The following is an 11,536-nucleotide window of genomic DNA, read 5'->3' on the forward strand; positions in this document are numbered from 1 at the left end:
TCAGAGAAAAAAGAGGCAAAAAAAAAAAACCATAACAGACTCTTAAATACAGAGAACAAATTGGTGGTTGCCAAAGGGGAGGGGTTGGGGGATGGGTGAAATAGATGTAAGAACTCCCAGTTGCAAAAGATTAGAAGTGAAGCACAGGAAATATAGTCAATGAGATTATAGTAGTGCTCTTTGCTGACAGGTGGTGACTCCATCATCACCACGGTGAGCACCGAGTAATGTGTAGAATTGTTGAATCATTATGTTGTATACCTGAAACTAATATAACTGTATGTCACCTACATTTCAATAAAAAACATTCTTTTAAAAAAAATTTTTTGGTAAATGTTTATTTATTTCTGAGACAGAGACCGAGTGTGAGCAGGGGAGGGGCAGAGAGAGAGGGAGAGAATCCAAAGTAGGCTCCAGGCTCTGTGCTGACAGCTCAGAGCCTGACGTGGGGCTCGAACCCAAGAACTGCGAGATCATGACCTGAGCCAAAGTCAGACACTTAACCGACTGAGCAACCCAGCCACCCCTTCAATAAAAAACGTTCTATATCAGGTGATAATATTCCTGAAACAGGAAAATACAATAAGTGTATTTTCAGATAAGTAGAAGTTGACGGAACTCATTGCCGGAAATGTCAGGGAAATGAGACAGGACAGAATTCAGTAAAAAGGGCCGACCTAGAGGGTTACAAAGCGTGTATGTAGATAATCTCATGAAATTCAATTCATGAAGGAATTAATAACAACCAAGGAGAAGCAGGTTTTCAAAACCTTACTAACGGTTCTGTCTGTCCCTTCCCCCCACCCCCCTCACAAAACCCAGAACAAAGTTTGAGCCCCAAACAAAGTTTCAAAGGGATTTAGATTAGGGGTACATTCCCTGACCCATTTCTTTTAACATCAGGGCCTCAAAATCTGACGGTGAATTAATTTATGGCTCTGCCAAGTTGGATAGATACAAATCACTATTCACCCTGAAATCCGTTTAGAAGAACTAACTACTGTAGGCCACTTAGATTTACCCTCCAGAGATCAGGAACAAGAAATGGCAACTCATCCGGAAAATTCATCTTCGTAGGCCTTGTCCGCAGCAATCAGCGCGCATTGGATAAAGAGGCTTGAGTTGGGCCTGAGCTGGGGACGGGGAATGCTTAGGGAGCCTGACGGCCTGTCAAGTAATCAGAGCTACAGCTCGCTCTTTACATTCAGACTCAGCAAGGGGACAGGCTGTCTGTCAGAGTCCTAAAAAGAGCACTCCTGGGGCGTCCCCGCTTTGATGTCACTCTTACAAACCGGCTTTTCAGAGAGGATTAATAAGCAGGCTTATGGAGAGACTTGGCATGCTTCTCCCATCTGCTAAATAGATAACGAGGATTTCTAGTCATTAGAGCAATGATACCAGATCGAAATTTCCAAGACGTGCAGCGGTATGTATGAAACAGCTCTGGAAAATACTAACCACATGGGTAGTCCTCAAAAGCCCCCTGATCCTTGAAAATGAACTTGAGGCTTCCTGCCCACCCACACAACGTGGGTCCCCTTATCTGGAATTTCGTTTTCATCACACTCAACAGAAATCTTGACGTAAGGAACCAACAGATTCACAGAGTGTTAAAAAAGAAAAAATTATCGATTTAGAAAAAAAAGTCCTCAACTTTAGGCATAACCCGTTAGGGATTAAGCAACAAGAGGGGCCTCAGTTTGTTTTCCCAGCCAGCAGGTTTGGAATCACAACTGGTAAAGTTCCTCTTTGTTTCCAGAGTTGGAAGCTACGTATCCTAGGTCACTTAGTTGTGTTGGGGCCACGCCAGGACGAGAATGTCCCCAGGTGTTCTGAGAACCAGCCCTGGACTTGTTCCTTGCACGATCTAGAAATCAGTGATGAAAAAGAAACCCCGCATCTCCCTAATGAGCTCCTTTCCTGTGCAGACAAAATAGGAGCCTACAGATACGTGGGGAACCCCTTAGGCTCTATTTCAAATGTGCAAAAATGAAGCCACATGCCAGTCGTGGGGGGAAAACTTGCCTTCTGAACCAGGCCCATCAGTTTTCAAGTCCTGACCCCGTGCCTCTCACTAGGCAGGTGATCTTGGGCAAGTTATCGGAGCCCTCTGAGCCTCAGTTTCTTTTGTCTGAGAAAGTAAATAATGCCTACCTCGCAGAGCTGGCATGAAAATAAATTTAAAGGAGAAAACATTTGTGAGGCTGGTGCTTAATAAAAGTTAGTCCCCCTCCTACTTGCTGTAATCTGAATTCCTTTACCTTAGAACGAAGGGTATGGTTATAGGTTACATTGTACGAGCAGCACACTTGCTAAGGTGTAAACCGTGATTCAACAAATATAAAATACACAGGAGATCTTACTCTGGCCAATAAAAGAGTCTGAGGCCTTTGTTTATATGCCCAGAGTGAAGGGCACCTCTATAGTCAGATCAGAGAGCTGAAGAGAGAGGGAAGGGGTCGAGCAAAGGTCAGGGTAGTCCAGACCAGAGATGCCCAAGAGAAATGTAATGCAAGCTGCACGTGTAATTCAAAATGTTGTAGTAGCCACATTTTAAAAAACAAAAAGGAACAGATGACATTAATCTTAATAATATATTTTATTTAGGGCTCCTGGGTGGCTCAGTCAGTTAAGCATCTGACTTTGGCTCAGGTCACGATCTCGCGGTTCGTGAGTTCGAGCCCCATGTCGGGCTCTGTGCTGACAGCTCAGAGCCTGGAGCCTGCTTCGGATTCTGTCTCTGTCTCTCTGTCTCCCCGTCTCTCAGTCTTTCTCTCTCTCAAAAATAAATAAACATTAAAAATATATTTTTTTCTTATTTAACCCGATACACCCAAAAAATGATTCTTTCAACCTATACTGATGTAAAAACTATTGAGATATTTTTTGTTCTCATTTCCTATCAAGTCCTCGAGGTCAGTATGCATTTTATAGCCACGACACATCTCAACTTGGACTATCCACATTTCAGGTATTCACCGTATTGGACCAGGCAGGTGTAGACAAATCCCCATGTGGCAACCACTGTGCAGGGTTTGGGGGACCAAAAAGTCTAGACTAGAGCATGGCTCCTGCCCTCATGTCCTCACTGTCTGGTTTGGAATCTAGGACAGATGGACATATACAGTCCCAACAATACACATTTGCCTGCCGGTTCCCAAACTGCTCATCATAAAGCACTAATCTGCAGCTCAGTCCTTTTCCTATAAGCCTTTAGACAGACTCCAGCCACAAGGACATGACTCCTCTCCATTATCTGCACACATAGTTGTCAGCTTGTGCTCCGATTTAGGGATTGAAGATGTGTGTACAGTTTAAGGAAAGGTGGGAGTGCCTTGCTCTAATCCCTTTAAGCCACAGAGTGCCCACTCTATAGCAGGTGCTCCCAGATTCCAGACAAATAGGAGAGGAACTGAAAGCGAACTCGCAGCGCCCACGGAACCACTTACCTGACTCCTGGAGGAGCAGCTCCAGCAGCGGGAGGAGCCCGCCGTCTTGCAGAGGCAGCTGCTCTCAGGGTGGCTGCTCTCCACCCTACCCCATCCTCTCTCCTTCGCCCCTCCCTTGAGAGTCTCTTCATTTCCTCCACTGCCTGGCTGGGCTCAGAGGGAGCCTCACACCCCCCGAAATGAGAAGCCAGTGGCTGATGCGGCTGGCAGAGCAATCCTCATGCCGTGCAGGTGTGGGCCTCAGCAAAACCACAAACTGAGATTTGCTGTAGATTCCCTAGCATTTTTGTTGGAACACTTTCTCCCTTTGTGCATCTGCACCCCGCCCACCCTAAAGTCCTTCTTTAACTATTCCGGCTGAGAAACGAATTCATACTACTAAGGAGTTCATGCCTCCGTGGCCATCTTTCCCAGGGTTGTTTGCATTTTTAAAAGCCCAAATAACAAGAATAGCTTATTAAGATCCATTGAGAGCTTACTAGGGGCAAGGCACTATGCTAAGAGGGTGATGCCTCACTTTAGGAGATAAGTGAACAATGGTGACACCAGGGAATAGAGGTGTTTTCCTGGTGCTTTTAAAAGCACACTCTGGGGGCGCCTGGGTGGCACAGTCGGTTAAGCGTCCGACTTCAGCCAGGTCACGATCTCGCGGTCCGTGAGTTTGAGCCCCGCGTCAGGCTCTGGGCTGATGGCTCAGAGCCTGGAGCCTGTTTCCAATTCTGTGTCTCCCTCTCTCTCTGCCCCTCCCCCGTTCATGCTCTGTCTCTCTCTGTCCCAAAAATAAATAAACGTTGAAAAAAAAAATTTAAAAAAAAAAATAAAAGCACACTCTGTAGACAACTCCTGTGGAAACTTACCTATGGGACATGGTCACTGGAGGATCAAAAGACCTGTGCCGTGTTCTTCTTTAACTTCATTATTTATGGATTGGGGGTAGAAGGGTTAAGTTTGTTTTCCTTCGCTCATTCATTCAACAAATACTTGAATGCCTACTCTGAGCCAGGCACCGGGCTAGGTGCTGGGGACACAACAATGATCCAGACCACCAGAGCTCTTCTTTCAGGAGCTCACAACATAGTGGGGACACAGGCAGTAAACACACAAAAAAAGAGAATCACAGATTGCACTCATCCTTGCAAAGTGGGCAAGGGAGTGTGATGGAGAAAAACGGAGCGAGGCGGTGGCTCTTTCGATCTGGGTGGCTGAGGGATCTCCAGGAGGAGGTAACATGGTTTTCCCGCATCCCCCCCCAGGTTCATTTTTGGCTTCTTTTGCTCATTCTTCCTCCTCCACCTACCTACGGGCTTCAGACCACAGTCCTGGGGCTTCTGCTCCTCTCCATCCCCATCCTCTCCCTGAGTGTTCTCAGCCAGTTTCAAGGTTTTAACCACTTTCTGTATGTTGGTGTCTCCCACATTTATATCTTCAGCCTCAACCATTCTTAGGAGAGCACAAGACCCACAAACTCAAGTGTCAGTCTGTTATCACCCCTGGAAAGTCTACTGGTATCTCAAAAGAATTTGTTCAAAACAGACCTTGATTCTCCACCTCCCCCAACCTGTGTCTGCCCCCCTGATCCTGTGCTCAGTAAAGAACACCATTATCCCTTCCCACCAATAGCTCATACCAAAAGTTTAGGAGTCATTATTATTTTTTTTGCATTAAAAACTTTTTTGAATAGGTAATTGGGGTAGGCAGAATAGTGGCCCCCAAAGATGTCCGCATTCCAATCCCTTGAATCTGTGACTATGTTAATCACACGGCTAAAGGGACTTTGCACACTGGATGAAATCAAGGACTTTAAGATGAGGAGATTATCCTAGATTACCTGGGGATGAGGGGGCTAGATCTAATCACATGAGTGCTTAAAAGATAACTCTTCTTGGCTGTAGTCAGAGGGGGATGAGACTATGGAAGAAGGGCCAGAGACATGCAACTTTGCTGGCTTTGAAGATGGAGGAAGGGGCCACAACCCAAGGGATGTGGCGGCCTCTAGAAGCTGGAAAAGGCAAGGAAGCAGATTTTCCTCTAGAGCATCCAGAGAGGAGTGTAGCCCTGCTGACACCTTTATTTGAACTCGGTGAGACCCAGGTCCATCCTCTAACCTCCAGAGCTATGAGATCATAAATTTGCATTGTTTTAAACCACTGCATTTGTGGTAATTTTCTATAGCAGCAATAGAAAACCAATAAAGGAATACAGTCCCATGAAAATTCATAAAGTAATATAGTCAATGACTCAAAATTCAGAAAGTACAAAATGGCGTACAACAAGCCTCCCCCCCTGCCCCACCCACCTGGTTCCCTTCCCGAAGCTACCAGTCTCTTGGTATATCCCACCAGAGATATTTTCTGCATGCGTAAGCAGATGGGACTATAAATATTCTCCCCCCTTTTATTTTATGCAAATGGTAGCATACATTATGTGATGTTACATGCTTTTTAACCCAGCTATCTATACTCGATGTTCTTCTTTGGAGCTCTTTTAGTATTTTGTCATGGTTCCACAGCATTCCATCTCTAGAGATACCGTAATTATTTAGCTAGTCTTCCTGACACCTATTTTCAAACTTCCTCATCGCGAACCACGCTTGATGAATAAATAACATGGACCCAACACCATTTTGCACAAGACTAAGGTTGTCTAAATTCCAGGAGTCATTCTTGATCCCTCCTTTCTTTGTCCACATCTAATTCAGTACCATGGCATGCGGGTTCTGTCTCTGGAACAAATCTAAGCTCACCACTGCTTTCCTGGTGTTCCATCTCCACCACATCCCAACCACTGCCACCTCTTGTCACAACCACCCCAGTGAAGGCAGCCATGTGAGAGTTTGGTGTGGAAGGCCCTCCGTTTTCTGTACTCGCTTCCTGCCCGGGGATGGGGGGGGGGGGTGGCGGGCAGGAGGGGAAACTCTCTTGAAGGCTTGGATTTCTTGTCTCTGAAAAAATTCATTGAGACTAAGTGTCCTGATTGTTATGAGTAAATGAACAGTGTTTGCCAAGACTTCGGAAACGGGGCTCCCTTTGGAGGCGCTCAGGTCAGGGAAGTGTGTTAAGCCAGAAAGGACCCTCAGACAAGTATCTCAGTCCTGGAATAGACACAATCTTAATTGCATCTTTAGCATGTACTTTCCTCCTGTGGGTTTCCAAGGCATTTAATGGACCAGGAACAAGACAACACGTTTTGAGAATGGAGACAAACTTACTTTAAAAAGATTCCAAAGGGCATCTGGGTGGCTCAGTCAGTTAAGCATCTGATTTCGCTGCAGGTCATGACCTCACAGTTTGTGAGTTTCAGCCCCTGCATCGGGATCAGAGCTGACAGCTTGGAGCCTGGAGCCTGCTTTGGGTTATGTCTCCCTCTCTCTCTCGCACTCTGCCCCTCCCCTGCTTGTGCTCTCTCTCTCTCTCTCTCAAAAATAAATAAACATTAAAAAACATACGATTCCAATATTAAACCTGTGACTTTTCCCTATTCAGCCACAGCCTAGATCCTACTCTCAGGATGCTCACGAAAGTTCCAGGATGGGATGGACGTGGTTCCAAGTCCAGCATGCTGGACCCCGAAGGAAAAGATTAAAGAAAACAGCATTTCTCAGGTGAGAACCCGGTCACTAGAAGCCTGAAAACGAAAACCCACAGAGGCAATGAAGGAAAGGCATCAGATTTCTGTTACAATTGCTTAAGTATAATCTCTCTTCCACTTATAATGAAATTTTAATCAGGTATTCATTGCACACTCACTGTGCATCATGCATTTTCACATATGCTTTTATTAGTCTTCCCAACAAACTCCTTTTTACAGATAAAGAAACTAAGAGTCAGAGAGCATTTTCATTTCCTAGCCTTTAAATGGTTAAGTCCCTGATCACACAGAAAGAACTGAAGGCAGGCAGAAGCCTTGATAGCTTTCCTGAACCGTTAAAAGACACAAAAGGGTGGATGGGATCCACAATGTATTTCAGCCAGTGAATACATACGTATAGACTACAGATGGCAGCAACAGTTGTAAAAGATCACAGACTCATCGTGAGACTCTTTGGGTTCGAGCCCAGTTCCGTCATTACCAGCTGTTTGACCTTGGACAAATTCTTTTACCTCTCTGGTACTATTTACCTCCTAAGGTTGTTGAGAGAATTTCATGAGTGAGGATATTTCAAGCATGTAGAGGGGCATATGGCATAGAGTGGGCACTAGTCCATGTCGGGCACCTGCCCCGGTCTATGTGGTTTAGCCAGGGCACCAGTGCTAAGTGCTAACTGGGTGTCAGGGGCTGGGATGGGCAGGACATAGAAAGCACTCCTCCCGAGGATGGTCTCATGGAGTCCTCACATCACCCTGTGAGGACACCACTGTTCCTTTTCGACGGCAGAGGAACCTGATGGTCCACAACAAACCCCGTATCGCACATCTACCTAAGTGGTGGGGTTGGACTCCAGACCCTGCTTTGTCTGCTTTCAAAGCCTGGGATGAGTAACAAGCATGGAAACTCATGCTGTCAGTGTGCAGTCCTGCTCTCTGGCAAGCCCAAGGCATGAACCGCTCTTCAGGCTTACAGGTCGGGGGACAAGGGCACCTGCACACACAGGCAGTATTCAGGTCAGAAACTTTCCCGATGCCTGTGTCCTCTGCTGGCTGAACTGCAATACTTTCTGGTCTGAAGGGCACCTTCCCAGAATAGGGTTGACAATGGTTTTGGAAATGACTCACGCTCACCGGATTCCTGACGTGGCGAGATGCTGGACACGTTAGATCCTTCTTTTTCCCGGTTGCGTGAAAACAAGAGGCATTACCAACCCAAAGCAGATCAGGCCCCTGGGAAAAGCAAACCTTTGTGCCAGGAGCTCTTGTTTCAGCAATTAGCAAATGGATCTGTCACTTTAAACTTGAAGTTTTCAGAATTCAGTGTCTGGGTCATGGGGAACTAGCAGAAGGGTGCATGGGGCGGGGGGGGGGGGGATTTTTGCACCTGTAATGATCCTTGCTGAGAGGCTCCTTGAAGGCAAAGCCGAAAATATTTGCAAAAAATATGTACAAGATTTCTCATCGCACAGCAACTCACCACCACCCTCCACCCTGCACACACCCTGCTCTCTTCTTACAATTAAAAGGCCTCAAATTTTCCATCACGCCGGAAATTATTTTCTCTCCCCCCTCTTCCCCACTCCTCCTTCCCACCCTCTCTCTTGGTCTTTCTCTTCCAGGAAGAAATTCTCGAATGTCAGACCCTCGAGATCACCCAATACAGATCATCGACTTTACAGTCAGGCAAACCTGGGTTTGAATCCTGGTTACAGCACCTTGTGCAAGTGGCTTAACCTCTCTGTGCCTCAATGATCTCATCTGTAAAATGGGCTTTAAAATAATACCTGCCTGTTAGGATTGGTGTGAAGGTAGAATAGCTAATGTTTCTAAGGTCCTTCGCTCAGAGCCTGGCACATAGTCTATGCCCTCAAAATGTTCCTTGTTATTATTACCCAACCCACCCTTTTCATCGTACAGACAAGGAAACTAGATTCAGAGAAAAGCGATTTATCCAAGGTCATATGGCCAGTCAGTGGCAAAGCCAAGACTAGATCCAGGCGTCCCATCCCAGCCCTCTTTCTACCGTACCACGCAAAGCACAGTAGACCTTCCTTCATTCATCAGCTTCAAGCAGAAAGGAGGTTGGGACATTTTCCAGTTGGTCACATTCATGCGGCGCTGCTGAGGTGGCCGGAGCCAGGACCGAGAGCATCCCAGCTTGTTGGCTCCCCTGCAATCAGGAGCCAGTTGAGCATGAAGGAGAAGCAGCTGCTTGTGTCTTACACGGACACTGTGTCTGGAGCCCTCATGAAGCTGGTTCCATGGAGCACTGAGCAACCGTCCTCATTTCTAATTTATCTTCTGAAGCTGAAGCTCCAGAAAGGAGAAGCTGATTGGATAGGCTCACGCCAAGAGCTTTCAAATGCTCTGGAAACGGACAAAACCCTGCATCGGCCCAGCCTCCAACCCACACCCCTGAGGGTCTCTCTCTTCCCAGAGACCCTCTCCCAGTGCGGAAGGATGGGATCATCGCTCATGCTATGTCCTGTTTTTTGCCCACATGATACCATTTCACCCGAAATGCTCTTCCCTCTCTTTCCTTAAAGGACACACATACACATGCGCGCACACACACACCGTCATGCACATGTCCAAGGGCTTTTGTTCCCAAATGGTCCACAGCGATGTTTGGTTCCAGCATGGGAGGATCCAGTAATCTGCAACCAGGGCAGGTGAGTTTCCTGTTGTTCCCAGAGAGAACAGACCCCATTCGTTCTGACAAACATCCCCATAGTCCTGCCTCTAGCCTGTCTCGAAATTTCCAAAACCCAGCCAGACCCCACAGCTCCTCGCAGACAATCCAGGATGTCTCTGATCCAGTCAGGCGCCAGGTGGCCCACAGCACAGACCAACCAGCTTGTTTTCCAGTCTGAGCCAGCCCAACTGTCCACTCACAATAAACAGAGGCCAGCGGGAGGTGGGGACTGGCCTGGAAGAGAGGCGACGGGGGAGGGGTACAGCTATGCTCATGCCAACAGTTCAGTAATAATGATGATAATTCTGAGGCAGAAAGATCCCTGGACTGGAAGTTAGGAGGCCTGGGTCTTAACCTTAGCTCTGCCACTAAAGGGACCACGTGCTCTCGGGCTTGTCACTCTGCCCCTCCGCACCTCAGTGTCCTCATCTGCTATGAAAGTGGCAAGAAAAGGTCTTCCAGTGCAAGGGTTTTCTAGTGAAGATCTTTAGTCTGATGACATTATGGTTTTTCAAGTACTTCTACATACCTTATTTTGTGTGTTGAGTCCTCCTTAAAACTCCACAATGTAGGGTATTTGGCGGATAACAAGACTAAGCTTCCCAGTGGTTGGACAGTTATGGGCAAACTATGACAGAGCACAACAAATTATCTCAACTTCTAGCCACTTCTGGCTCATGCTGCCCTTGTAGGGGAGAGACGTCCCTCCCCAATGATGGGTCAAAGAGAACTGTCACGGGAGTAAATGCTAAAGAGGCTTTGTTCCCTTGGGATCAGGGTTTCAAGGGTCCAGGCCATTCCCTAAGTCCTTCTGATGTCCTTTCACACTTTTGGAGCTCACGGCAGGACTCAGCTTAGCTCCACATTCCCAAGTTTGTCTGCTTCTTGGGCTTCAGAGATGGAAAGCAGAACTCATAGCAGCAGTTAAGACACCTGCCAAATTGCTGGCTGTGGCTTAACTGGTGACCTGAACTCTGGTCCTCTGCCTTTACTCCAGAGGTAGGGCATATTGGTAAGTGTGACGGTGGTGTTGGCCTCTACTGCCTTGGTTCAGAGCGTCCCATAAACCTAGGTCAGGGTCATGGCTGGGGGAAGGTGTTTCTTCTCACCGCCCTCCATCCTCACTCAAGGAGATAAAGCCCGCCCTCCGTTTAGGAGGTGGGGTGGTCATAGACATGGTTCATAGCAATAGCTAGGCACGCTAGGGTAACTGAGCACTGAACCCCAGCACCCCCTACTCCACATGACAGACTGAGGGTCCTTCTGTCTTTGGACACTGTCATGGGCTGAATTGTATCCCCCCCAAATTCTTAGGGTGAGTTCTTAACCTCCAGGACCTCAGAGTGCGACTGTATTTGGAGATAGGGCCTTTAAAGAGGGAACAATGTTAAAATGGGGTCTTTAGGATGGGTCCTAATCCAATATGACTTATAAGAAGAGGAAATCAGGACACAGACACACGCAGAGGAAAGATCTTGTGAAGAGGGAATATGCAGACATCTCTACAAGTCAAGGAAAGAGGCCTCCGGAAAAACCAACCCTGCCTATGCCTTAGTCTTGGACGTCTAGCCTCCGGAATCACCAGAAAATAAATTTCTGTTAAGTCACCCAATCTGTGCTAAGTTGTTATAGCAGTCCCGGCAAAGTAATACAGACACCTGCTGCAGACTCATGACCCCCAGCCCCACCGCGTCTAGTACCTCCCAGGCCCCTTCCAGGGCCGCCCCTGTATTCTTCTCCAAACCTCTTTCCGCCCCGTAGCTCCAGATTCATCAAGTTCTTGGGGTCCAAAAAACTAGCCCCAC

This window comes from Lynx rufus, unplaced genomic scaffold (genome assembly GCF_022079265.1).
Source record: "Lynx rufus isolate CCGP_SWC_20201006 ecotype Redwood Valley unplaced genomic scaffold, mLynRuf1.p SCAF_15, whole genome shotgun sequence".
Classification (NCBI taxonomy): domain Eukaryota; kingdom Metazoa; phylum Chordata; class Mammalia; order Carnivora; family Felidae; genus Lynx; species Lynx rufus.